At 43.5% G+C, this 26,637-nt stretch overlaps 1 long non-coding RNA gene across 2 annotated transcripts in view; it reads right to left on the reverse strand.

Annotated features, from left to right (window-relative positions):
* The window catches only part of LOC131840371 (uncharacterized), an 87,277-nt gene that overhangs the window by 39,387 nt on the left and 21,253 nt on the right, over positions 1-26,637 (reverse strand). The window contains exons 2-3 of one of the 2 annotated variants that reach the window (XR_009357331.1): positions 25,509-25,637; positions 12,921-13,149 (exon numbers count right to left, since the gene is read on the reverse strand). This is a non-coding gene — a long non-coding RNA (uncharacterized LOC131840371). The remainder of the gene's footprint in view (positions 1-12,920; positions 13,150-25,508; positions 25,638-26,637) is intronic. The other variant, XR_009357332.1, reaches the window with a different exon arrangement.

Consider the following 26,637-nt stretch of genomic DNA (forward strand, 5'->3'; position numbering starts at 1 on the left):
GAGCTCACTGGCCCTAAGAAGCTTGAAAAGCAAAGTGTCTGGAGGTGAATCAAGCCATTTGTACTTCGAAGAGCCTCGGATGAGAGCTGGCAATAATGACGACCCTCCCAATGTGTCTGAATTTCATCTCCTCTTCCTTCTCCCTTTTCGTTCCTACCTCCATTTTCCCTCTTTTGTTCCTCAATTTCTCTTGCTCGTTCACCAGTTCATGTATCCACTCATCTCTTGCACCAACCCATCTGTTGAGTCTCTACCATGCCTCAGGCACTCAGCCTGGTCAGGTTTTCACAGAATGGTTCAAATCTTTACCTGCTGAGGGACCACGCATGAATTATTACTGGGCGAGCACTCCAGAAATGTAATTTTTTTTACTCCTCCACCCCTGCCCTGTGCCTTGTTCTTGAGGATGCCAACATGGGACCTGCCGCTAAATCTTCCATGCATAGACGTTCTAGGCTTCCTATTTTTGCTTGATGGAAGCTAACGTATTTACAACACATACACCACGAAGCCAAATGCTGTGGAGTGTCTGCTGCTGCAGTCTCAGAGAGGTATTTTCAAAAACAAAACCCACCTTCTCTACCTGGGCTTTGAACATTTTGAGAAATAAGATACAAAACAAAGATGGTGGCCAAAATAGCAATCTAATAATGACAGACGCTAAGTTGGGAGATGCGGATTTATAGGAGAGCCAGCAGAATCCCTAACTACTCATCAGGTGATGAGGACAGACTTCCTCATGCTGTCATAGGTGACACTAGGTCAAGGCAGGCCTCCCTGCACAGGAGCAGTCCCTGGACAAGTGACAGAATGGAGCCTCTGAAAAGACCATTCTTTACGGAGCTGCAGAGAACACTCTTCACGCTCAGGAAACACAAGCAGGATAGGAAGACCTGAGCTACTCCTGCCTGGTTATTCTTCTCTGATTTATAATAATCTCTGTACCTGCCCAGGGTTGAGGTGAATACAGGCATGGAGAGAGGCCTGTACTTGCAGCAGTCAAGCCTTCTTTACAGGAAGGAAGGACAGCAGCGTGGAGAAATGTCCCCATTAACATCCACTGCAAGAGAGATGGATGTCCTCCTCACCTTTCCATATAAACAGAATAAGCTTTTTTGTATATAATATTCTTTTACTTCATTTTAAACTATGAGCAGTGCTTTTGTATTCTCTACATAAATGGTCATTTCCAGATGCTTTTTACTCTTGTGATCAAACTCAGCATACACAGATTAATCCAGCATACGTTGTCAACCATGGGAAAGCCAATGACCAAGTCAACGTGTAGGCAAGTGGTTAGGTTCTCCAGTCTCTAGAATAAGCATTCCTACAGAGCATTTTCAATGATTTAATCTAACTTAGAAAACTAATTCAGCACCTACTAGAAGAAAAATGAATCAGAATCTCCTCTCAACAAGCTCGTAAATCATCATAGAGGACAGACAGGAGATTCAATAATATAATGTGACAAGAGCTTCAACAAAGATACACTTAGAATTTCATAAGATGGGGACACCTGGGTGGCTCAGCGGTTTGAGCCTCTGCCTTCAGCTCAAGTCATGGTATCAGGGTACTGGGATCGAGCCCCGCATCGGGCTCTCTGCTCAGCAGGGAGTCTGCTTCCCCATCTCTCTGCCTGCCTCTCTGCCTACTTGTGATCTCTGTCAAATAAATAAATAAAATATTTTTTAAAAAAAAGAATTTCACAATACGCAGGTATGGGGCCTGATTATTCTGCCAGGTAGGAATCGGGGACAGCTACAGACAGAAGGTAAAACTGGTAAAGTAATTAACTAATAACAAAATGAACAAGTGAATGAATGACCCTCCATTTCTGTGGTTCAGAGATGAGCTTTCCAGCTTCCTTCCCTGTGTCTGCTCTTCCGTCCTGAGCAGACTTGGAGCAGCAATCCCACATTCATTCTGTACCCTCGTCCTGCCTTGTCTAGCTTGCCCATGAACCCCACACAGAAAGGAGAGCGTGCGGTAAGAGCGGAACTAACCCTTGTACACTGGAGAACCTGGCAGGTGAAAACAGCACAGCACTTATGTTCAGACCACAGTGTTGAGAACCTTTAAAACCTAGATGCAATCCGCCCTGAGGCCATGAATAATTAATGAGTTATTCATTATTTGAACTGATGCTTATTGAGTATCCCGTGTGTCGATACTAGGCGCATCAATTAAACAAGATAGGCAATATCCCTGCTCTGACAGACTTTATTCTTTCACGGATTTTTGTCCATAAAGGACTAAATTAATGAGTCCAAAAGCACAGAATTAGAAAGTGGTAAAGTTGGAATTTGAACTTTGCTCTTTCTGACTCTGAGTGCTATGCTCTCTCAATACTGTTCTATGACAAAGGCTAACTCACACCGAAAATCCTGTGTGTGCTCTCAAGAGAGGGAAAAACAACCAAGGAAAGCAGAGCAACACTTGCTCCTCTGCCGCCAGGCATGGGCAGTTCATGGGGTGCGGTTTGCACGTCTGTGCCTTTAAAGCTGCCCACGTGACTCTAATATGCAGCCAAGGCTGAGATCCACTGTCCCAGGTGTGGCAGGGAGCTGCTTTGGGATTCTTAGGAGGAAGAAAAGAAGGGGACAGGCCCAGAGCCTCCACTCTGCCCTCCCCTCTGGCTTGAACCTGAGCATCCCCACTTTTATCTTGTTTATACATTGGGTCTCTGCCTTAGATTTCCACTGAAGAAAGAGCTCTGCTGCTAACAAAATAAACAAGTCTGAACCACTGTTTTCAAGTTCTTAGATGTGAAGGGTCCATGGGGTTTTTGTAGCAAGAAAACTTCCTCTTGGCATCATTTTAGATGTTCCCTACTGGTACCCTGGTTACTGGAGTTCGTAATATGCTGTTGCTGAAAAGAAAATATAATTTCTTGAATTATTAGGAAAGTGCCCTAACCTAACCGAAGTGTCAACAAATGTCATAAACAAGAGTTTCTGATAACCTCCACATAGTCATTCAGTGTACATTTATTGAGTATCATCTACTATGTTTTGGAGGCTGAGGATACCACCTTAAAGTTGAGAGATGGGTCTGGCTTTTAGGAAGCTTACATTCTAATGAGGGAGACAAACAGGAGACAACGTGTGCAGAGATGGCGTTCAGTCCTACACATCTTGCAGTCTCAAGCCCTGTGTGCCCAGAATCCTGTAGAAAAGGGCTTGGTGTTCCCGCTCAGTCCTCCCAGACTCTGAGGAGCCACCATCCCTTCTGGAAAGGACAGGGGGTTAGCTCATTGGGATCCGCGGGCGTTTACTTCAAACGCCATCGCTGAGACCCTCTGTCCTCACAGGCTTCCCTGAGATCTAGTGGGAGTTCGGGAACCTGCTTGCCTTTGAGGTGGGCCAGGCCATGCTTTGTGGACCTCAGAGGAAGGATGCTTTGATAATGATGAGTTTGCCCTTAAGGTATTATCTACTTCCGAAGGCTGCCTGGCTTCTAAAAAGGTTTGCAATCCCCAGAAGCCCATTCTCTGAGAGGTAGTCACTTCAGTAGGTCTTATTGCTTTCATTCCTCTGTAGCATCAAATGTCCAACCCATGGAACGTCTGGGACTCAGCCTGGAGACAGGATTTACGTATTTGTCTGGATAAAAAATATTCATGACTATTTCGAGCTTGACAGACTTGGTATGCTGGTAGAGTTGATATACTGATACATTTGAAAGTCCAATGTCAAAGTGAGACAGGTGCTAATGCACAGGGTTACTACCTATAATCTAACAAATACGTAAGGAAAGTATAAAACAACCACATCAATGAGAATGTCGAAGGTAGTTCCAACTCCATATAAACAATCTGTTCTCCTAAACATTGTCTTGTCTTTAAGGTCCTCCGTAGCCTCAGCATAAAGTGCTCCTGCCTCCTACGGATGTGATCATAAATTTCAAATGAAGAAAGTGATAATTAATGAGATTTTTCCCCCTTTAAATGGTTATATGAAAACTTCACACAGCTCTTCCCTAGTCAAATCACCCCCAACAGGAATTTCAGGCTTTGAACTTACATTCCGCTGGGTTCATCTTCCAGATTAAAAGGTTTATTTATTATTTTCCTCTCTTCCTGAAAAAGTTACACACACTTCAAAGTTAAATAAATAAAGGCACAAAGAAACAAGTGAAAAATCACCCAGAAATTCCTAGCTAGACATACAAATATTAACAATGTGGAGTCTTTTCCTCCAGTCTTACCTATTACATAATATTTTTAGATGAATAACGATTTTGCAAAAACCTGTACCGCACATTAGGGCAGAGTTCCATAATTAGTGGCAGGGGCGAAGACAGAAGACACTCTCCAGCTACTGAATTGGCAAGATCAGAAATGAATGGCGCCATAAAGATCCCATGTCTTTCATTAATGCTTAAAGCCGAGACTTTATTTATAAGGAGATTCTAAATTCCAGGCTGGTCTCACCCGGCTGCCCTTGATCTAGGGAGCCTGTTTGTCATGTTAATGAAGAGAAAAGTTCCAAGTTCCACAAAGACCTTTTTTCCCCCACAGCTGAAGGAGAGAAAGAGATGTTGGCAACTCAGGGGCAGAATTGGGGCAACCCTAAAATAACTACTTTATCTTTGGGGCCAGCTGGCCTCAAGTCAGCAGCAAGGTTATTCCAGCTCAGGGCAAAGCAGCGACTACACAGTGAGAGGGGACTCCCAGAAGCAAAGCCACAGCCCAGCATTTAAGCAGGTTGGACTACTGTCTACACTAGTGGTTCCCAACCTGGAACTGGCATCAGAACGCCATAGGGTTGCTGAGCCCCATTTCAGAGTTGCCAATTCAGCAGACCTGGGGTAGGGCCCGAGAGTCGGCATTTCTAACCAGTCGCTGAGTAATACCAGTACTGGGGTTCCCAGGACCACACTTGGAGAACTACTGGTCTATCCTGAGGCTTGAACTGCTTAACACAGTTTAGCGCTTAGGCTTTAAAATCAGACAGATTTGATTTTATCCCTGGCTCCTAAGAGTGATGTGAACTTGGGCAAGTAATTAATCTGAACCTCTATTTTCCCACAAGTAGAGTGGGGATAATTATAAGGATGTTCTAAGAAACATATCATATAATGTATGTTAGGTGTTAAGCACATTGCCAAGGTCACCGTAAACATTCCTGATCATAGTCTTTCTGTTCAAGTTTCATCTCAAGACTGCTTTGGAATCTTTCTGCGCCCTAGAATGAGTGTCCTTGGCCCTCCTAAATCCTGGCTCACTCCTTTTCCTTTCCAACCTGCCCTGGTGGTACGGAATTTCCACCTCCCTACCCCCCAGGGGGTCTCCCAACTCCACCAGCGGGGAGCCTCTGACCAGGCTAGTCCTCTGCTGCCACCTTGTGGCCTAAAGTCCCCTAACACCTTTCAAGATAACCCGTCAAGGTGGCCCTCCTCGGGCAGCAACCCCCAAAACCAAGCATCAGCAAGGGAGACAGAGGTAGCCCACTTGACCATGGGGAAGGGTTCCCGACCAGATCCATCTAAAGGACAATCCAACTCCTGAGGGCTACAAGACGACACAGGTGCCTGGATCAAGGCCAAGAGACCAGGAGAGCTATCTGACCGCAGATCCCTGAGCAGAAGTCCAGAGACTTCCGCTGAGCTCACAGCCGGCCTGGCCGGTGAGATTCCCAGCAGGACCTCAGGACAGCTGCCTGCAGACATCTCTGAGGACTTCTGGGGCTTCAGGACTTAATCCTTCAGGTTCCTCCTACTGCTGCTGCCAAAGGCATATCAGGAGCAAGGGACCCTGGTCGTCCCACATGCTGGAACCCACGTCTGATGGACCAGCCATCATGCTAGGTCCTTGGGACAAACTCAATGCTTTAGCAGGGAAACACAACAGGAAACAGAGGCATGTGGGCAATGAAATGAATACCTACAAGGTTCTTGCCTTTTTGTCCCCTTTCCTCAATGCAGGTAGTTTACTGAGGTGTCACGGCTCAACAGGAAGTGCAAATACAAACCTTTTTTTTTTTTTTTTTTTTTAATGATTTTTACCCCGCCCACTGGAAAGCAGACTTCTTAATGACAGCTGAACAGAATTCGTAAGTTGGGGGGCTACTTCCAGTTATTAAAACTTATTCAGTCCAGTTTTAAACTTCTCTCACACTCCATCTTTCAGCGAAGTACAGGAATGAGTAGGGACCCTGGCTCTTGGAGCAAAGGAGGAGAGAGGAGGGCCTGGTCTAGCTCAGGGTGCCTCCTCCTCTCTATTCTTCAGGGTAATGATGTCATACATCTCTCTAATCAACCGCCATTCACAGCTACTGGGTATAGCTGCATTCCTGGCAAACAGAAAGTGGCCTTCACATGGCAGGAAACCAAGTGCTTGCTCTCCCTTAGGGACCCCACACATGGGGCTTCTTGTAAAGACTTCCTGAGCACAGTTCCCTATGGGAGAGGGAGCTCCAGCTCCCTGCCGCCCATACCCTGCAGACCATCACTGGGAGTGGACCCAATAGTATCTTCTGCTAGGGTCCTCTGGAGTCCTATTTGCTAGTTTCCTTGACCCATAGGAAATCCTCACGTCTTTGCCCACCAAACATAAATGCAGACTGTTTCTATGATACCTACTCTTGTCCCTTGCACACATGGCCCAGAATAGATCAGTAATGAACATCCCTCTAGAAAATGAAACATCATCTGTCCCTTCTTACAGGCACCTGAAATCTTCATGCATGATACTCTTGGAGCCCTCCCCTGCTCTCCTTCAGCCTTGGGAAAAGGCTCTCTTCCTTTCCCAGAGTCCTGAGGCCCCGAGGCTCTGGACCCTGATAACTCTCTCCCATCCCGCATGTCTTCTCAGAGCAATGAACTCCTGCATAGCCATGAGTGGGGAACATTGCCGGAGACAGCTGCCACCTCTCAGTAAGGCTGGGCCAGAAGAGGGATGCATTTTTAACTTCTCTCTTTAGAATGTAGCTCGTGCGGTACCTCTTCAACCTCATTTTTGGACCCCTACCAATTCTGGGCAATTGAAAAGTCTTGCCCAACATCTACTCCCAAGAGAGTCCAGTCTAGGGCTCAGGTGGGCCCCTGGAAGGAGTAAAAGACAAAGTATTCGGATTCTTCTCCCATGGCTGCCCCCAGTTCCACTCTGGGTCAGCTCAGGTAAGGCTTGCCTTGGCTCATTGTTCCATCTCTATGTTAGAGTTCACAAAGGGTTAGGTCACCTTGGGCACTCCCTCCTATCTCTAGAAGAAGAGGGATTAAACAAAGGAGGAGGGAAAAACTGAGGCACAGGTGGAGAAATGATGGGTCTACATGGGCAAGTCAGAAGGTGCTTTGAGGAGGCACCTACCAATAATTATCTTCCCCTTAACGTGACATGAACTCAGATAATTACTTCTTTAAACTAAGTATTTACTAATGTTATCTTACATTTTATAAGGCATGCTACAGTTTGACAAGGGCCTTTTCATTCATTCATTCATTCTTCCATCCATCCATTCATTCATTCATTCACAAGGGTTTTGAATCTTGCCACCATCTTCAGGTTGGTAGAGCACGACTCAGTTATTCATTGATAAGAAAATGGAGGCATCCAGGCCGTAAATCACTTGAATCAAACCACAGAGCATTAGCCTCTCTTGTGAGTAAAGCATTGATAGCCAACACAACATTCGTGAGCAGGATCTGGCTACCTAACGAGCTTCTTGTGACCAAGGCTTTGAAGGAATGGGGGTAAGGGTGGATAGACTAGGCACCTATAAGTTGGGGAGGAAGGAGGAGAGCTCCAGAACGAGAGCCCAGGCCGGGAAGAGAGGGCTCATGTAGCCATCAGCAGTCAGAAGCGTAAGTCTTCCATGCCGGGACAGAGAGAGGTGGCTTTCCAGATTAGCAGTCAAGCAACAGAAGCAAACTCGTTTGCCTTCACAGTTCTCTCCGCCTCCTATTGATCCACACATGCCCGGATACACTCCAGGAAAAATCCCTTCCCAAAGCCAAAGCTTTCTGAAGGGAAAAAAAGAAAATTCCTGAACTATTTTTAACCATTTTTGTGTTGTTCTAACTTGTCTTAGCAGCAAAGAAACTTTCCTTTGTGAACTCAGGGGCTTCAAAGTCAGCTTTGTTTTCATGTGTGGCATTGATCTGATTCTCCAGAGGGTCTCTTGACATCTCTCCACACCTCACCTGATTAATCCAGCAAGTCCTACAGGCCCCTCATCCACCGACAGCGAGAGGGAGGTACCAAAAATTTCAGAGCCTCTGTCTGAGGCAACAGACCCTCTCCCATGGTGGAGTGTGGAGCTGAATGCCAAATCCCTACCCAGACCCGCGTGAGCTCCTCCACACAGCACAGCCATCCTAGCTCAGAGCAAAGACCGAGTTCTCTTTGATGAAAGAGGCTATGGGATTTTCCTGTTCTCTGCTTCCTAACTGAAGCAGCCTCTCTGAAGGCAGCCCTGTGGGACCCTCCCTCAGGAAGCCTACTCCCAGCCTGGCCGTGTCTACTACAGTCTTCCTTACTCAGCCATGTCCCCTCTTCTGGGCTCACACTCTCCACATCTGTCAAACTAGGGGCAGAATGAGACTTCTACAGACCTCCGTAGCTGCCTTTTCTCTTGCATGGTTAAATCCTTCCTTTCTTTCATGCTCACCTTGACGTGGTATTTAGGTCTTGTCTTGATCAGCTCAGACGATCACAACACAATACCAACACCGGGCGGCTTAAACAACAGACAATTATTTCTCACAGTTCTGGAGACTAGAAAGTCCGAGATCAGGGTGTCAGCTTGGTCAGGCTCTTGCAAGACTGGCAGATGACTGCTTTTCTGTTGTGTCCCCACAGGAAGGGTAAAGGAGCGCCAGGGTCTCCCTCTCCTTATGATGACTCTAATCTCATCATGGGCTCCATTCTCCTGACCTAATCTAAACCTAATTACCTCGCCCAAGTCCTACCTACTAATACCATCTCATTAGGGATTAACTCTTCACCATTTTAACGGGGTGGGGTGGATATAAAGATCCAGATATTAAACTCTGGCATGTCTGAAGGAGGAGAGCGAAGAGGCAGACTTGCCAGATGGTTTCAGCAAAAACACCTCACATACTTGATAAATATTTATCAGCCAAAACGGTATAAACTTATTTTACTTATATGTCTGATATTCTCATAGTTTGGATCCTGAAAAATCAAAACTGACTTTTCAGGGTTGGATTCAGACATCTGGCAACCAGAGCTTAGAACTGGGTGCTCTCCAGGTGCTTTGGCTGGCCTGGGGGATGGGGATTATGGCGTATTATACGATAAGCTAGAGAAAATTTTACTTTATATCATAAACATATTGGTGGTCAGTCTGAGACACCAAGTCACAGAAGAAAAAAGAATAAAAATATAGAGAACTGTGTTGTTAGCAGTGTTTCCTCCCTTCACCCCAAAAAAATTGCTGTCTGGAGGAGGGCATTGGGCAGGATTTGCTAAGCTTGCTTACTCAAGACCTGACCCCCACTGCTTACCCTTTGCAACATATACTGCTCAGAGCCCGCCTCAGACCCCCCTCCCAAACCCTCCCTCTCAGGACCAACAAGGACCTGGGGGCCTCAACAGAGTAGAAATGGACAGAACTGAGCCAAGGGTGTCAGGGGGAGGCTTCGGAGAGGATAAGAAAACAAAGCTGCGGTCAGTGACCTGGAGTTTAAGACCATCCGGAGCAAAGAATGTAACCTCGGTTTTCTCATCCATCAGATAGTGACAAAAATACCTAATCTCATAGGATTATAATGTTTTCCTTCCTTTTCCTCCACCCCCAGAGAAATATAGAAATAACTCAATAAATGTTTACTGAATAAAGTGCACACTATCTCCAGAACCAGCTCTCAGTCTACAGGTAAAATCTCCGGTGACTCTCCCCTGCGAGATCTTTCTCTCAAGGTTACCTAGGTCGCTGGCCCCTGTCTTTTGTAGTCCTGGGACCTCCCAGAGGAGCCCTGCGTTTGCCCAAAACAGAAGGGAGATGAAGAGACCCCCAGCTGCTGCTCTACTGAGGGACAGGCCCTCCCTCCCCTGTGCGATCCCATAGCCCTCACTCTGACAGACTTCGGGTAGAAGTCTCCCATCTACTAAAAACACGCCACACCTCAGAACTCTCAACCACAGGGTAAACCTGGGATCTCAAGTGTCAAGTTTTATGGAAAAGGAAAGAAATGAGAGAAAGAAATCCTGGCCTCCCCTGTCCTGCCCCAAGTCTCAGGGATCAGCAACTTCTGCCTCTTTCCATTTGATTATAATTGATTTTAAGTCATCACTTAGCAGAGACAACAGAACAACACACATAAACCTTGAACTATCCTTAGCCCTTCGTCTGCAGTCAGGAATGAATTTTATTTCACTCTCTCACACTGCAGTCTGCACTTGGAAGCAAGGGCTTCACTTGGAGGGGAGTGCAGGGAAGTGAGGGGGCTTCTTCAGAAAGCCGGGCAGTGGGACAACAAGGCAGAGGGCAGGGCTCTGTTCGAGAATGTGACTGTGCAAGAGAGAACTCTGCTTCTCTGGCTGAAGCTTCCCATCTTCCCCCATTGCCACATAGTTGCTGGGAATGGAAAAACGACCGTTCCGTTCATTTGCTTGCACTGCAACTCACAGGCTTTCCTGGTCACCAAAGCCACAGTGAACTCTCTCCTTCACCTGGAGAACTCCTATTGCCCCTTCCCCCTTTTAAAGCCTTCCCTGACTCTGTGGTTCGACTATACTCCAGAACCCATAAGGAGCATGACCCAATAGAAATACAATGCCATAACAAATCGCATGGAGGACAAGGGGAGATGGAGAGGAGAAGGGGGTTGGGGTAAATTGGAAGGGGAGGTGAACCATGAGAGACTATGGACTCTGTAAAACAACCTGAGGGTTTTGAAGGGGCGGGGGGCAGGGGGGAGGTTTGGGGAACCAGGTGGTGGGTATTGGAGAGGGCACAGATTGCATGGAGCACTGGGTGTGGTGCAAAAGCAATGAATACTGTTACGCTGAAAATAAATTTTAAAAATTTAAAAAATTTAAAAAAAAAAACAACAAGAAGAAATACAATGCCTGCCAATGTATAATTTTAAATAGCCTAGATACAGGATTTTAAAAAAGAGTCAGGTCAACCTAATTTCAAAAATACATTTTATTTAACCTAATATATCCCAGACAGGATCAATTCAACATGTAATCAGTATTTTTTAAAAAAAAAAGTTGAGGGACCCCTGGTGGCTCTGACTCTCAGTTTCTGCTCCGGTCATGAGCTCAGGGTCATGAGATCAAGCCCCACGTCTGGCTCCTCGCTTAGCTGGGAGACTGCTTGAGGATTTGCTCCTTCTGCCCCTCCTCCTTCTTGCATGCTCTCTCTCTCTCTCTAAAATAAATCTTTAAAAAAATACTTTTAAAATATTGAGATGGCACCTGGTTGGCACAGTCGGTTAAGCAACCAACTCTTGGTTTTGGCTCAGGTTGTGATCTCAGGGTCTGAGCCCAGGCCCCAAGTCAGACTCTGAGCTTAGTGCAGAGTCCTCTTGAGATTCTCTCTCCCTGTCCTGCTTGTGATCTCTCAAGCTTTCTCTCAAATAAGTAAATCAATCCTTAATAAAAAAAAAAAAAAGAAAGAAAGAAAGAAAGAAAGAAAATAAAATATTGAGGTATTTTGCATTATCTTTTTTTTCAGTTGAAGTTTCCAGAACGGTGTGTCTGTACACTTATGGCATGTCTCAATCACGATGGCTGCATTTCCAGGGCTCAGGGGCTATGTGCGGGTAATGGATGCTGAACTGAACAATGCAGACTAACCTCACTCTTAGCACACTGCGGTATAATTGGGTTTGTGTGTTTCCATTTTCTGTTGGGGTGTCAGCCTTTAAAAACAGGATCATTAACAGTGACCAACTCATAGCATCTGTATAGTAACTCCTTGCAGAATGACTGACTGGATTAATAAATCAGTGTCACCGTTGACCACTGATGAAAACAGCTCTGTTGACGGAGAAGAGGGCAGGCGATGCATTTGGAGTTAGGTACGTCCAGTGAGAAGCTTCTAGGAGATTTTCGGATCAGGATGCTCAGAACTAAGTCAGAGAGAGACAGAAACATAGGAACCCCGGGGAGAGGACAGGATGAAAAGAAAAGACTAGGGAGGCATGGTTTGGAGAGGTTGTCCTGACCACAGGAGGCAGAGACACATCCGCCCATTTCACAGGAAAACGCTGCAGGTTATTTTTAAGGAAATAATCACAACAGGCATCGTAAGGAAGGGATTGTGGTACGGCTGTGCATGGACTACCTCCTTCTGGTATTAGTTACTCAGAGCGATTCTCAGACCTGATGAGGATGTTGGTGGGATCCACATGGCAAGTCCTCCCATGAAGCAGAACCCTCCCCTCTGCCCAGTCCTCTCTCCGTCTCTCCATATGCCACCCCGTGATCAATAACTTCAAATGGAAGTCTCTGGCAGACGCCCTCAGACTTGAACGGTGCTTCCCAGACTCGACTCTGCACGTGCATCACCTGCGATCTTGTTGGCATGTGGATTTCAACTGAGTAGGTTTGAGGCAGGGCCTGAGAATCTACTTTCCTAACATGTTCCCAGTGATGTCTACTTTCCTAACTTGTTCCCAGCGATGCTAATGCTAGTGGCCCACAGACTGCACTGGGAGTAAGCAAGGCATTCGGGGGTTAGAGTCACGTAAAGCTTTCCTCAAATCTAGGTTTTGGTTTCTGCAAGAGAATCCCAGAAAGAAAGCACGTAAGCCCACAGGACAAGAAGCAATGGCATTTCAGTGATCAGCTAGAAGAAAAAAACACCTCCTGGGAATCCTGCAAACAATATCACAGAAGGACCTCTGACCACGGGTAAGGTCACGCAATTAGTAGGGGTAGTGGTGACAGCGTGTAAGTTGTGCTGGAATCGAGATTGAATTGGGATCCCATCTATTATACTCACTGTTTCTGTAATCTTGTGTTTTCCACCCTTCTATGAGCCTCAGTTTCTTGATCTGTAAAATGGGTAGAATTTCACATCGCTCACAGGGGTTCTTTGAATTCGGATGGAATAGTGTATGTGACATTATCTGGTACAGCGGCTCACATATGCTAGAGGCTCAGCAAAAGCTTATTAAATCTCAGCTGAAATACTTCCCAGTTACCTCTGCGAGGACAGCACTGGAATAAACCTGTGGGATGAGAAAAAAAAATTTTTAATGAGATATGTCTGCTTTTAGGTTGATTAAGCCTCTGTGGTTAGGATATTTATCTTGAACTAAATGCCTCCCCTTGTATAAAAGCAATGCAAATACATTCCAAGAAAACGCCTTCAGGGAAAGGGTATAATTTCATCTTTACCCATTTTTATATTTCTTTACAGTTGCCATGAGAGCATTTTAATAACCTCCATGGAGTTGAAAGTAAGGCAGGTAATTGCCATAAGTAATTTAAGGGCTATTAAAGCTAACAAACTTCTCCCGCGGAATACCTTGTTAAACAGTGATCAGCAGAAATCACGTAAAAATCATGTGCAGTGTAAATTCAAGCTCTTTTTCCAGTTAAGCTGAAGTGAAGATGTAATTACATTACACAGAAGAGGGGTGCGGACATTAAAGCTCTTTCTGTCTCAGCCTCGGGTTGGCTCTAGCCGAAGATGCCCCGGTATGCTAATGAGATCCACTTTCTTCCTTCTGAAGAGTGAGCCTCATCACTGTTGCCATTTCCCACTAGCTGAACTGGCAGCTGATTTTCCATGCAAGCTTCTGAAGGTTATAAATCTGAGCGTTTCTTCGTGCAAAGCCCCCAGGGCTCTCAGCTCCAGCCTTGGATCAGCCAATCACTAACCGGGTGACCTTGAGCAATTCCTTTTACCTCTCTAGGCATGCATGAACTACCACAACTATAAAATAAAAAGATTTTATTGCGTGCCCTCAAAGATATCCCCCAGCTCTAAAATTCCTTGATCCTAAACAAGTGCTATACTCAGAAGCCCCTCTTCTGACTATTTTAACTATCAAAAATATAACCATGACTCAAAAGGAGGGCAAAAAGAGAGAAAGAGAACCCATGAAAAGCATCAGCCAATGTTACAAAGTCCATACATTTTATACCTCCCAGAAGCTGGTAGGCACAGGCTCACCATCAATTTATTCTTCCTTGCTACACTGGTCCAGTAACTTGATTGCTCTATTTGCTGGGCTCACACCAGATTAGGAGGGGAAAATTAGCTGAAACAGGCAAGACCACTGACAATGATAAGAAGTGAAAGCCCAAGGGAGAAAACAGAAACCTTCAAGAAGTCAGGATTTTATCTGGTTCATTGCTGTATACCCAGGGCTGGGTACATAGTATATGCACAATAAATGCTAAATGAATAAACCAGAGGAAGGAGAATGAATGAATGAAAGCAATACCTACAAAAAGCCGATACGATTGTTTTAAGCACAGTGGGTAGGGAAATACTACAGGTACCCATGACCATACACGCTTGAAGGACCTCTCAAAGACTTACACACACTGCAGTTAATATCCACATGGGTGTCCAAGAAAGCAGGGGAAATTTAAACTACACTCGGTAAGCTCTCACTGAGATAGCAAATGATGACATCTGGTTAAACATGGGAGAGGGAATGCAGGGCTTATCTCTGCTTCCCTCCTAATACCCTACTTAAAAGGACAGGAGTGTGAAATGTGTGTATATGATTTCCACAAGGAAAAGGAGAGAGAAAAATATCCACAGTGGACAAGAGATGTCACCCAATATTTCTAAGCTAGAAAGGATCAAATGAAATGATTAGAGCTGATACAGCAAAACAGCAAGGGTCTCCAGAAGGAAGCCAATGAGAAGCCAGCTAGGTCAGGCCTCCGATCCCTGGAAAGACTCAAATGAGAGGAACTAGGACAAGGCAGGAAACTGGAGGACTCTTACTGGGGGAAACAGACTACACCCAGAGAAAAGATCTCTAAACCCTGACGCTCAGTATTTACACATACTACACTCTCAATGTAGGGTTTTCCCCTGAGCACTTGGATCCCCAGCCAGCCACATCATATAGTTGACAAGCCCTGCTCCTCCCCTCCCAAAAAGTGACCAGTCTGCTCCAATATAATCAAACCCAAAGCACCAGAAGTAAGCCTCCAATAAGGAAAATCAAGACCAAAACAAACAGAAAAAGAACCCAGAGGAAATCAAGACAGTGAAGGAGGAAGAAAACTTTAAACGTATGTAACTGATAGCCCTAAAGAGATGGGGAAAATACCCTTCATAGCAAAAGAACAGAAAGCTGCATTTTTTAAGGAACAGAAGACAATTCAGAACAATTACAGTTTGACAATGTGATAGCTGGATAAGAGAGTCCCCAGAAAAAAATTCAATCAAAATTTTGGAATGGAGAGTAAAAAGACTTACTCAGAAAGCTGAACAAAAAGACAGTCAGACAGTAGGAGATATGAGGAAACTGGAGTATTAGTCAGCTCAGGAAGTCTAAGCACTGTGTAATAGAGTTCCAGAAAAAGAAAACAGGGTAAAATAAAGGGAAGTTATCAAAATATTGGTGCATGAAATATTCTCATAAGTGGGAGACATAAATATTCATGTTATAAAAGTCTATTGAATGTATAGCACAATGAATAAAGAAACCCCCACGTCAAGTTACACTGATGTGAAATTTCAGAGCGCTGGGGATAAAGAGAAGATACTAAAATCCTCAAGTTATAAATAACTAGCTCACATCAAACGACTGCGAATATGAATGTCATCTGATTCTCAACAACAGAGTCAAAGCTAGAAGTCAATGGAGCAACAGCTTCAAATTTTGAATAAATATCTGCATCCCAGAATGCTACATTCAGTCAAATCATGAGTTATGTGCGAAGAGGTAATAATACGTATCAACACTCTCAGGGTCTCAAGAAATATTTCTCATGAATGCTTTCTCAAGAAACTACTGAAGGATATGCTCTACTGAAATCGGGGCATATACCAAGGGTGGGAAAGAGGTGGGATTTAATAAATAAGAAACACATCTCAGGAGAGAAGCAAAAAGAAGAGCCAAGAGCACATCTGTAGAGCAGGTCTAGGTCACAACAAGGTCAGAGAGGAGCAGGAGGACTGAGGACTCCCAGAAGAACATCTCCCAAGAACAAAGGAAAGCTGATGCTTTGGGCTGGCTAGTCACTGGAGTTGGAAACTTGGAAAACAATCAGTGTTAAGAGCATAGACAAAGAAGTAGGTTGGGGAAAATAAAGTTAACTATTAACTCCAGGAAGCCAAATATTTTGAATAAGAAAGGAAGTATAATCATAAAATACCAGAGAAATCAGGCAAACATTTTATACAGCTTTAATTAAACATTTTGAGGTAATTATCAAATTCTTTTGAAAACAGGAGGGAAAGCAAGGATGTTGGATCATATAAGGATGTGAAGTCCTCACCTTCATAATAAAAAGCCAATAAAAAGTGGAAAATGATAAAATTTGGTAAGTCAAGCACTAACACAACACTCAAAAGCTTACAGAAGAATAGAGCAGGGGACTTTGGGTTTGGTTGCTTGTTTGTTTATTTGTTTGTTTCCTTTTTAAAAAAAAAAAAAAGATTTTATTTATTTATTTGACAAACAGAGATCACAAGTAGGCAGAGAAGCAGGCAGAGAGGGTGGGGAGTGGGGGGCCGGGAAGCAGGCTCCCCGCTGAACAGAGAGCCCGATGTGGAGCTTGATCCCAGGACCCTGGGATCATGACCTGGGCCGAAAGCAGAGGCTTTAACCCACTGAGCCACCCAGGCACCCTGATTTGTTTGTTTCCTTTAGCAGCCTTCCAATGTTGATAAAAGTTTTAAGTGACTTTAAAAACGAAATCAGATTATCATAAACGGCCTGACCCAAGCCCATGGTTATGCTTGGAAGTTTTCACCTAAAGAGTAGAGCATGCCACAATCAAGTATGAGAACTAAGGAAAACTAGCCAGATCTGCCCACCCAGGATGCCCTGAGCCATCACCGAAGTCCAAGGGTCATGTCCAAAGAGGTGGGTGAGACACAACAAAGATACTCTGGTTTATGGGCATCTTAACATCAGGTGAAGGCACAAGTCTTTAAATAAGAATATCAATATTGAAGCAGGGCTCTATCTTGGGTCAAATGGCCATGGAGAGTATGGGTTAGGCCGCCAGATCTGCTAGACAATAACCAGCCTGCCCCTCAGAATCTATAGTCTCTTATGGAAAACTGAGCAGCAGGTGCTTACAGAACGCCTCCACAGCATCTGCTGTCCAGGCCATGATGGTGGGAGACTGGGTAGTGATAGCTCAGTGATCAGGAAGGTCCTCAGGCTTAAATCCATCCACATTTCCATAAGCGACTGGAGCCCCAAACTCAGGTTCCAGTTTCCACTGAGGTAGGGACTATCCACGCACACCCAGGCCCGTGGCTTCATTGGCCCCAAGCCTGGACAGGGTTGGCTCCGCAGAAGCCAGACAACAAGGACTGGGGACAGAGAAAATGGGGCTGGCGCAGGAAGTGACCTACAGAACAAAAATGTCTAATGCAAGCCAGAAAGATTCCCTTCAAAATGGTTAAGTTTTATGTTAAGCTTTAGTGCTTAATGCTTCCATTACATGAAATATTCACTTATGTAGAACAGCTCATTCCCCAGTAATATGAGATTAATGAGGCATCACTGTACATAAAAACTACCGAACTGGCTCAGATCAATCGTCTGTCCTGTCCAGCAGTCTGCCTTTTAAAGGGCACAAAAGAATATGAAATCCAGAAACAGAAGCATCTGGACTAGGGGCCTATCTTCACTGCTTTGGCCTGTGGGACTTTGGGCAAGCGGTTATTTATCTGCTCCCAGCCTCAATTTACTCATCTGTAAAATAGTTCTATGAAGACCTTCCTCTCAGTGGTGGTGTAAAAATTCAATGAGATGATATCCTTAAAAGTACCTTTTGGACTATAATCCTCTCTAAATATGTTCATTAATTTAGCTGAAGGATATAATGAAAGCTTCATAGCTGTTGTCTATCACAGTTTCCTTCCATACCCTGAAGATTATTAACTTCTTTTAAGAAATCTAATTATTGACTTTTCTATGAACATATTTTTTTAAACCCTGAATCTGTCTAGAATCTTGGTCTCTCTTTTTTTTAAGATTTTATTAACTTCTTTATTTGAGAGAGAGAGGAAGAGGAGCAGAGGGGAGGGACAAGCAGAATCCCCACTGAGCACAGAGCCAGAAAAGGGGCTCCACCTTGAGCCAAAATCAAGAGTCAGAGACTTAACAAACTGTACCACCAGGCACCCCTTGGTTTCTGGATTTTTGGTGAACTATTCAAAAATTAAATTCAAAAATTTGGTAGGAAGTCTCACTGAATCCTTTTTTTTTTTTTTTTTAACCTAGAAAACCATATAAACTAGCATGTTCCTAAACCTTCTCACCTAGCACTGGAGCCCCTCCAGACCCACCCCTCTGCTCAGCTGTACATGTAGTGAAGATTTCCTGGACAGGCGTGTTGTGGGTGAGTCAGAAACTTAGTGGGGGCTAGAAGGAAGAACTGAGCTAAGTTAAATAGTTAGGCTTGGGTGAAACACTTTCTGGAAGACTGAATGAAGCTGAAGCTTTCTCACATGTTTCAGGAAGCTGCCTGTCCCCAAGGTCTGAGCTAGTGGGTTGAGGGTGGGCTGCACAGGCTCCATTATGTAGGGTTCACCCCAAGAGGAGGTATCTGGAGGCACAGCATAAAAAGGGAGCACCCCATAACATTTCTATGAACAGTTCAATTTAAATTTTCGGATTTTTTTCTACCTCTGATAGGAGACCCTATCACGTAGAAAAGGCAGTAAGAATAGGGAACTGGATAAAGAGCCAGCCCTAAATCCAACCTGCTATGAGACTAAACAAGACACCTTCCCCCTCCAAGGTGGGCAGGGGGATGGTTTCAGTTTGTACAAATAAGGGGTATGAAGTAGATCAGAGTTTTCAAATATGTTCTGTGGACTCTGGGTTCTCCGTTTACACATTAGGTCACATCCCAAGAGATGGAGGAAAGAGTGGTAAGAGAGTGAAGGCAAAGTGTGTCTCTATTTCTCTCTTGGATTGCATGGAGAAAGAAGAGATTTACCACCACCTCTTTCATCCATTTTATATTGGGGTTTTTAAAGGCAGTGCTCCCTGACTAAAAACACATTTGAGAACCACTGGATTGTATGTCCCCAATGTTTCCTTCCAATTCTATGATTAGCTGATAAATTGACACCCTATCACACTGGATACATAAAATATAAATCACACTATACAACGCCTTCTGGTCGGGGAGGTACATTCTTGAGGGACGTATCCAGATCAGCACACCCAGCTAAGGAAGCACCGCTGGCTGGAAAAGTCCCACTCATCTCCGAGAAAGTAAGACCTTACTCAGCACCCATCTCTTTGTTACATAAGCCATCAGAGCGTGCTCACAAAAGTAACAAAACACAGTCTGCCCTTGTAAGACAACACCATTGAGGAGTTAAGACTGGAACACATACAGAATAATTACAGCTCAACCACTCCCCCGCCACCCCCCCCAAAAAAAGTGCATAATTATGTGAGACTCTATAAGGTGCAAACTCTGATTGTGTCTGCGTGCAGCAATAGAAGAAAGCATGGGAAGAGACATGTTCAAACAGTCAGAAAAGGCCCCATGCAGGAGGGGATAGTCTGAAGCTAAGCCCTTAAGACAGCAACTAAAGTCCAAGAACTAAACACTAAAATACCTTTAAAGGTTTCAAGCTACAGAAGTTCAGAAATAAGATCAATGTTAACTCATCGTGCCGACTCGAAAAAACACTTATTTTGTGGCAGAAGAGAATTTCTTTTTGCCCTTAACTCCTTACTTACTTTAAACTCTATTGCAGAAAGGTTTGAGCAGAGGTCTCTATGGTAAAGAGACCTAAGCTCTGTTAGCCTAGTAATTCAATAATTTGTGGAAGTTAATGTCATAAAACATGTAAATATTAGCAACAGGAAGGTGTGTCTTGCACATTTTTATACCATAGAAACCAAAGGACATTATTTGTGGGCAGGATGGCATTTGAACCACACAGAACCTTCATCTTCCCCAAAACAATACTCAAGTCTTGACCTCACTCAAAAAATAAAAATAGAACAAGGCTTACCCTACTGAGGAGGTGAGATTGAAACACTCGGAAACATTACAACACAAGACAAAATGAGCAGCAACTCTAGGTCCCTGGGTGACATAATGGTCCCTGAGGATGTTGGAAGACCAAAGCCAAGCCCCTGCAGGAAAACTGGCACTAGAGTTGGCATCCCCTCCTGTCACCTAGAGGGAAGGCCAGACGAAGCAGAGGCAGCTGTCCATAATCTCGGGAATCTGATCTGCAACATCTCTAGAGAAGCAGAGCTCTAAGTCATCAGTATAACATTGGTTCTGAGCCGTGGGTCCTTTGAGGGGAGCGGAGGAAACTGTAGGGAGGTGTATAATGAGAATAAAACAGGACACACCAACACTGCTCTCCACTCTCAGCTTCCAAATATTAAAATTCCAAAGCAAGTGAGTACAACTAACGTCAGAAAAGATAGCCACATCCAAAAGACAAGACATAACCTAAGAAGTGTTGGCGTGGATGTGGAGTAAAGGGAACACCTGGGCATTGCTTGTGGGAATGCCAACTGGTGCAGCCGCTAGGGAAGACAGTATGGAGGGTCCTCAAAAAATTGCACACAGAACTGCCACATGCTCCAGCCATTCCACTTCTGGGCATCTACTGGAAGATATCTCACTCCTTGCAGCATTATTCACAAAAGCCAAGATTGGATAAATAAACATAAACATAAATAAAAATATAAATATAAGGTAATGAAATATTATTCATCCATGAGAAAGAATGAAATCCTGCACTTGAGACACATGGATGGACCTTGAGGGAATCATGGTAAGTGAAATAAATCAAGCAAAGAAAGAAATACTATATTCACTTATATGTGGAATCTAAAAAAAAGGCCGAGTAGAATAGTGATTCCCAGGGGCTAGGGGCTGGGAGAAAAGGGGAAAATGTAGGTCAAAGGCGACAAATTTCCAGTTGTAAGATGAATAAGTTCTAAGGATTTAATGTACACCATGGTGATCACAGCTAATAATACTGTATTATATACTTGAAAGTTGCTATGAAAGTAGACCTTAAATGTTCTCACCACAAAAGGATGGTAATTTTGTGATGTGACAGAGGCATTAACTAATGCCAGAATTGTAAACATTTTGCAGTATGTAAGTGTATCAAATCAACATGTTTTACACTATAAACTTATAAAATGTTGTATGTCAAGTATATCTTTATAAAGCTGGGAAAAAAAAAGCCAAGAAATTGAACAAATGAAAGATTTCCCTTTACAGGATTCTAAATAATAATTCAATCTTTTGTAAAAATTTACTTTAAAATAGTATGATCTATGCTCATGGATCGGAAGAACAAATATTGTTTTAATGTCCATATTACCCAAAGCAATCTATAGATTGAATGCAATCCTATCAAAATGCAGATAGTATTTTTCAAAGAAGTAGAACAAAAAATACTAGAATTTGTATGGAACAACAAAAGACCCTGAATAGCCAAAGAATTATTTAAAAAGAACAAAACTGGAGGTATCACAATCCCATATTTCAAGGTATACTACAAAACTGTAGTAATCAAAACACTGTGGTACTGGCACAAAAATAGATATACAGATCAAAAGAACAGAATAGAGAGCCCAGAAACAAACCCATAATGATATGATCAATTAATCTTTGACAAAAGAGGCAAGAATATGTAATAGGAAAAAATAATCTCTTCAACAAAAGGTGCTGGGAGAACTGGACAGAAACACATAAAAGAAGGAAACTGGGCCACTTTTTTATACCATACACAAAAATAAAGTCAAAATGGATTAAGGACCTACATGTGAGACCTGAAACCATACAAATCCTAGGAGAGAACACAGGCAGTAATGTCTCTGACATTACATTGGCCATAGCAACATTTTTCTAGCTATGTCTCCTGAGGCAAGGGAAACAGAAGCAAAAATAAAATATTAGGACTACATCAAAATAAAGTTACTTCACAGCAAAGGAAATAATCAACAAAACTAAAAGACAGCCTACTGAATGGGAGAAGATAGTTGCAAATGACATGTAATAAAGGGGTTAGTCTCCCAAATGTATATAAATAAATTATAAAACTCAACACCAAAATACAAACAATTCAATTAAAAATGGGCAGAAGGCATGAACAGACAGTTCTCCAAAGAAGACATGTAGATGGCCAACAGACACATGAAAAGATGCTCAACATCATTCATCACCAGGGAAATGCAAATCAAAATCACAACAAGGTATCACCTCACACCTGTCAGGAAGGCTAAAATAAAAAACACAGGAATAATCAGTGTTGGTGGGGATGTGGGAAAAAAGGAAGCTTTGTTCACTGTTGGTGGGAATGCAAATGGGTGGAGCCCCTGTGGAAGACAGTATGGAGGTTCCTCAATAATTAAAAGTAGGATTACCATACGATCCAGTAATTCCACTACTGGGTATTTGCCTAAAGAATATGAAAACACTAATTCAAAAAGATACATGCACCTTATGCTTATTGCAGTAGTATTTGTAAGAGTCAAATTATGAAAGTAGGCTGACTGTCCATCCACCAACGAGTGGATAAAGAAGATGAGGTTTATATATATATAGAATGGAATATTCCTCAGCCATAAAAAAGAATGAAATCTTGCCATTTACAAGAACATGGAAGGAGCTAGAGAGTATAATGCTAAGTAAAATAAGTCAGAGAAGGACAAACACCGTATGATTTCACTCACGTGTGGAATTTAAGAAACAAAACAGATGAACAAAGAAAAAAGAGAGACAAACCAAAAACATGGTTATGGGGGGAAGGTGGGCAGGGGAATGGGTGAAACAGATAAAGGGATAAAGAGCACACTTACGGTGCCGAGCACCGAGTAATGTATAGAATGGCTGAATCACTATACTGCACACCTGACACTAACATAACACTGTATGTTATTTATACTGGAATTAAATTCTTTTAAAAGATAATAAAAAAAATAGTATGGCAAAAATCCTCAATGAGACAAAGTAATGGCTAATATCACACAAACACCCCCCCAAAAATGATGCAACACAAACAGGCAATTATGAATCAAGAACAGATAAAGATATTTTTTTAAGAATGGGATTCAAAATACTGAAAATTCAACTATAATCACAAAAGCAAAATAATCTCCGTGGAAAAGACCAGCATGAGTTTTTAAAGGCATAACCCCCCAAAATAAAGAGAACAGCAACTCTACAGATATAATACATGCATATGTACATTCATACACATAAAAGCTGAGAAGCAGATAGGCGTGGGGAAACCAACTCAGCTGACCCCAAATGCCAAAACCAAGGGAAAGTAAGAGGAAAACTCATTCATATAGGGGCTCCAAAATTCTCAGGACCTGGGAGCACCAGGGGGACCTGAGAGAGGACTTCACAGTGGGGCTGAAGGGTGGAAGCCAGGCTGAATGTCCAGTCAATGTTTAGTTAGTGGCCCTGGCATCAGGGGGGGATGGAGAGGCCAGCCATTAGGAAGAGGAGATCCCCCATGTCCTTAGAGCCACTGAGTGGAGGGAAGGTCAGCAAAGGAGGGGGCCTTCAGTAGTATCACTATTATGCCTTTTGTCTAGTGGGGTACCATGTGCGATATTGCTTGAAGAAAGGTATTGTTGTTGGGGCATGGGGCAGAAAGTTCTCTAAACCAGCATCTCGCACCGTCCCAAACAGGATATTGGCCTACCATCTGGCTAACATAGCTTACTGAGTTATTGGGCAAACAGGTGAGGGTTCTGGTCTTAATTAAAAACATCAGAAAAAAAAAAAAAGTTAAAGTAAGAGCATGAACCTGGGAAAGGTTGAAACTCCCGCATTTTGTTTTGGAGGCCAAAACATGTTAATTTTGGAGAACAATCTACCTAGAATGAGTCTTACAGCTTCCCCTTGCTGCAGCTCATTCTGTCACCTAACGATCCTCTGCTGGAGCTTTTGACACAAAAGGGGAGGTTTGAAAATGCCCAGAAGAAAGAAGAGGATTTCAAGTTTAATCATAAGCCCCACCGGGGTTTGTGGCACGTTATTCTGTCTGGAATCAGCCAGCCACAGTCTGAAGCTCCATGCTGCCATGTACTAGCCAGGTAACTCTGGGCAAGATGGGAAGCTCCCAGTGTTCTCTTACCTATTAAAAAAAAAAAAAATGAGAATAGCAATACTTACACCAAAGGGTTCAAGTTAGGATTTAATAAGATGAGTAATGAAAGGTTTTGGCATGGTGTCTGGGATGTAGAAAAAAATTAGTTATTCTTATTTTTCCTCAAAGGGCCACAAATTTTAGAAGGAAAAGAAGCTATTCGTTAAAGAGCATCCGTTAAAGAGCATTCATTAAAGAGCTTAGTTCTCCAAAAGGAATGGCAGGAGAAGACTTGGACATATGAGACACAGTTGATTTTTATCTGCACTTTAAGTGAAAATTGTCCCGCTATCTTCTGTCTTGTCCCAAGAAAAAGGGACAAACCTGTATCAACCTAGATCAACATGTTTCACTCTATACCACATATTTACTTTTCATCTGGACCCAATTCTGGAAGGGTGGAAACTTCCATGTGAGCAGACAACTGGACGTAGGAGGTTGATGCTCCGGGGAGGACTGAATCATTTTTTTTCTGCTGGGATCAGCTCTTAGCAGATCAATGTGGTCCCATCACTAATCAATAAAATCAGTGTTGAATTGCTCCACGAACTCAAAGTCCAGCTTGAGGATCTTGCCTGCCTTGCTTTGCTGTCCATAAAGCCCCCTGGGGATCTGAATGTCACTACCCCTGACTCAGTGTTTTTCCTTTCCAAGTGGTCCCCAAAATTCTTTCCCTTCCTGGTATTACATAAACATTTCCCTCGAAGACTAAAGTCAAACCTAACATTAACTAGTGGGCATACAAAGACTGAAAAATTGAGGATGCCCCCATATCCTTAAAAACCACAACCAGTAAAACAGTGTTTCTAGAAGCATGGTCCCCAACATGGCAGCATGTGCATCATCTGGGAGCTTGTTAAAAAAGCAATTCTTGGCCCCACCCAAGACCTACTGAATCAGAATGTCTGGGGCTAAAACCAGCTATCTGTGGTTTAACTAGCCCTCTAGGTGATTTCGATGCATGCTTGCATTCGAGAGTCTCTCAAGCAAAACAAAGATTTTTTCATGGCAACGAAAAGGGGAAGCTTCGTGTCAGAGAACTAATAGCATTTGACAGTATGGGAGTCTGAAATGTGAAGACAAAACAAGGCAAGAGATATCACAGGCAGAAAGCCTTGCATAATTGTTCTGCAGTGTTTGTCTTCTCCACTTAGCTGTAAGCTCCTGCTGTCGTGTTCTTAGAACAGTCAGTATAAGCTCTGGGATGTTGCAGTATCAAAACAGCCCTAAATTCCAGTGGCTTCAAGCAACAAAGGCTTATTTCTCACTAACCTTACAGATCCATAAAAGACTGGTATGGCTCTGCCCCACGTCAGAGACACCAGAATGATCCAGAAGTCACCAGAGGAACATTGCTGGTTGTTGCAACAGAGGGAAAGGGGATCACAGCTTTTGATGGATCTAGCGAGAAATGATATTTGTCACTTCTACTCACATTTTGGGCCACAGCAAGTTACACGACCCACCAGAGTTCCATGGGGCAAAGGAGTATAGCCCTCCCATTTGCTTTCGAGGAAAGAACTAAATATTTGTAAAACAGCTAATAACTACTCAATAAGTGCCAGGCCCTCTGAGGTTGGTGGTCTCATTTTGCAGGGAAGAAAAGAGACATAGAGAGGTTACATAATGGGTCCAAAGGCCCTGGGCAGGTCAGTGTCAGAGCAGTCTTTCTGTTTGATTCCAGGGTTCGTGCTAGAAAACATGGTGCCACCCTGTTGGAGATGGAAGCAACGGGAAGGGAAAGAGGTTTTGCAGGAGATGAACTCAGCTTTAAATGGTGGTGGGACTTTGAAATGGAAATCTCCCACAGCAACTCCAAATGTGGAGTTAGAACAGAGGAAATTCAAGGGAGTGGGATGTGCATGTGTGGCCAGCACTTAACCCAGAGAATAAAGACTCAGGGAAATACTCCTCTGCTTTTTCTCTCAAGATAGGAGGGAGGGTAGGAGTTGGGGGAAAGAGTCCTCAGAAAATTCACAGGTTGGGGAAGAGAGAAAAGCTAGTAAGAAAGTAATTATGGAAGAAAGGCCTTTAGGAAGAACACAGGTCAAGACTATCTCTTACCAAAGGAAGCTGGCTGTTGATAATACAAGTTTTTTAAAGCAACTACATGTGAATAGGAAGAAATCTAGAATGTCATCCAAGGAGCCAATTTAATAATGTGTGAAATGGGAAACTCCAAATTCTGAGGGCAGGAAAGGAAAAGGAAACTGGGTATGAGCCACAACACTGAGGTGTTTAATATAGAATAATGGAAAAAAATATGGGTAGATTAACATCAGGAATGAGGTTTCATATTTTACAAAGGGAAGTGTACAAATGCCTGAGTGCATTTGTACTCAGGGGACAGGAGAGATGGAGAAACGGAGTGAAAGGCACACAGAAAGACAGGGATGCAGTA

This window comes from Mustela lutreola, chromosome 9, assembly GCF_030435805.1.
Source record: "Mustela lutreola isolate mMusLut2 chromosome 9, mMusLut2.pri, whole genome shotgun sequence".
Classification (NCBI taxonomy): domain Eukaryota; kingdom Metazoa; phylum Chordata; class Mammalia; order Carnivora; family Mustelidae; genus Mustela; species Mustela lutreola.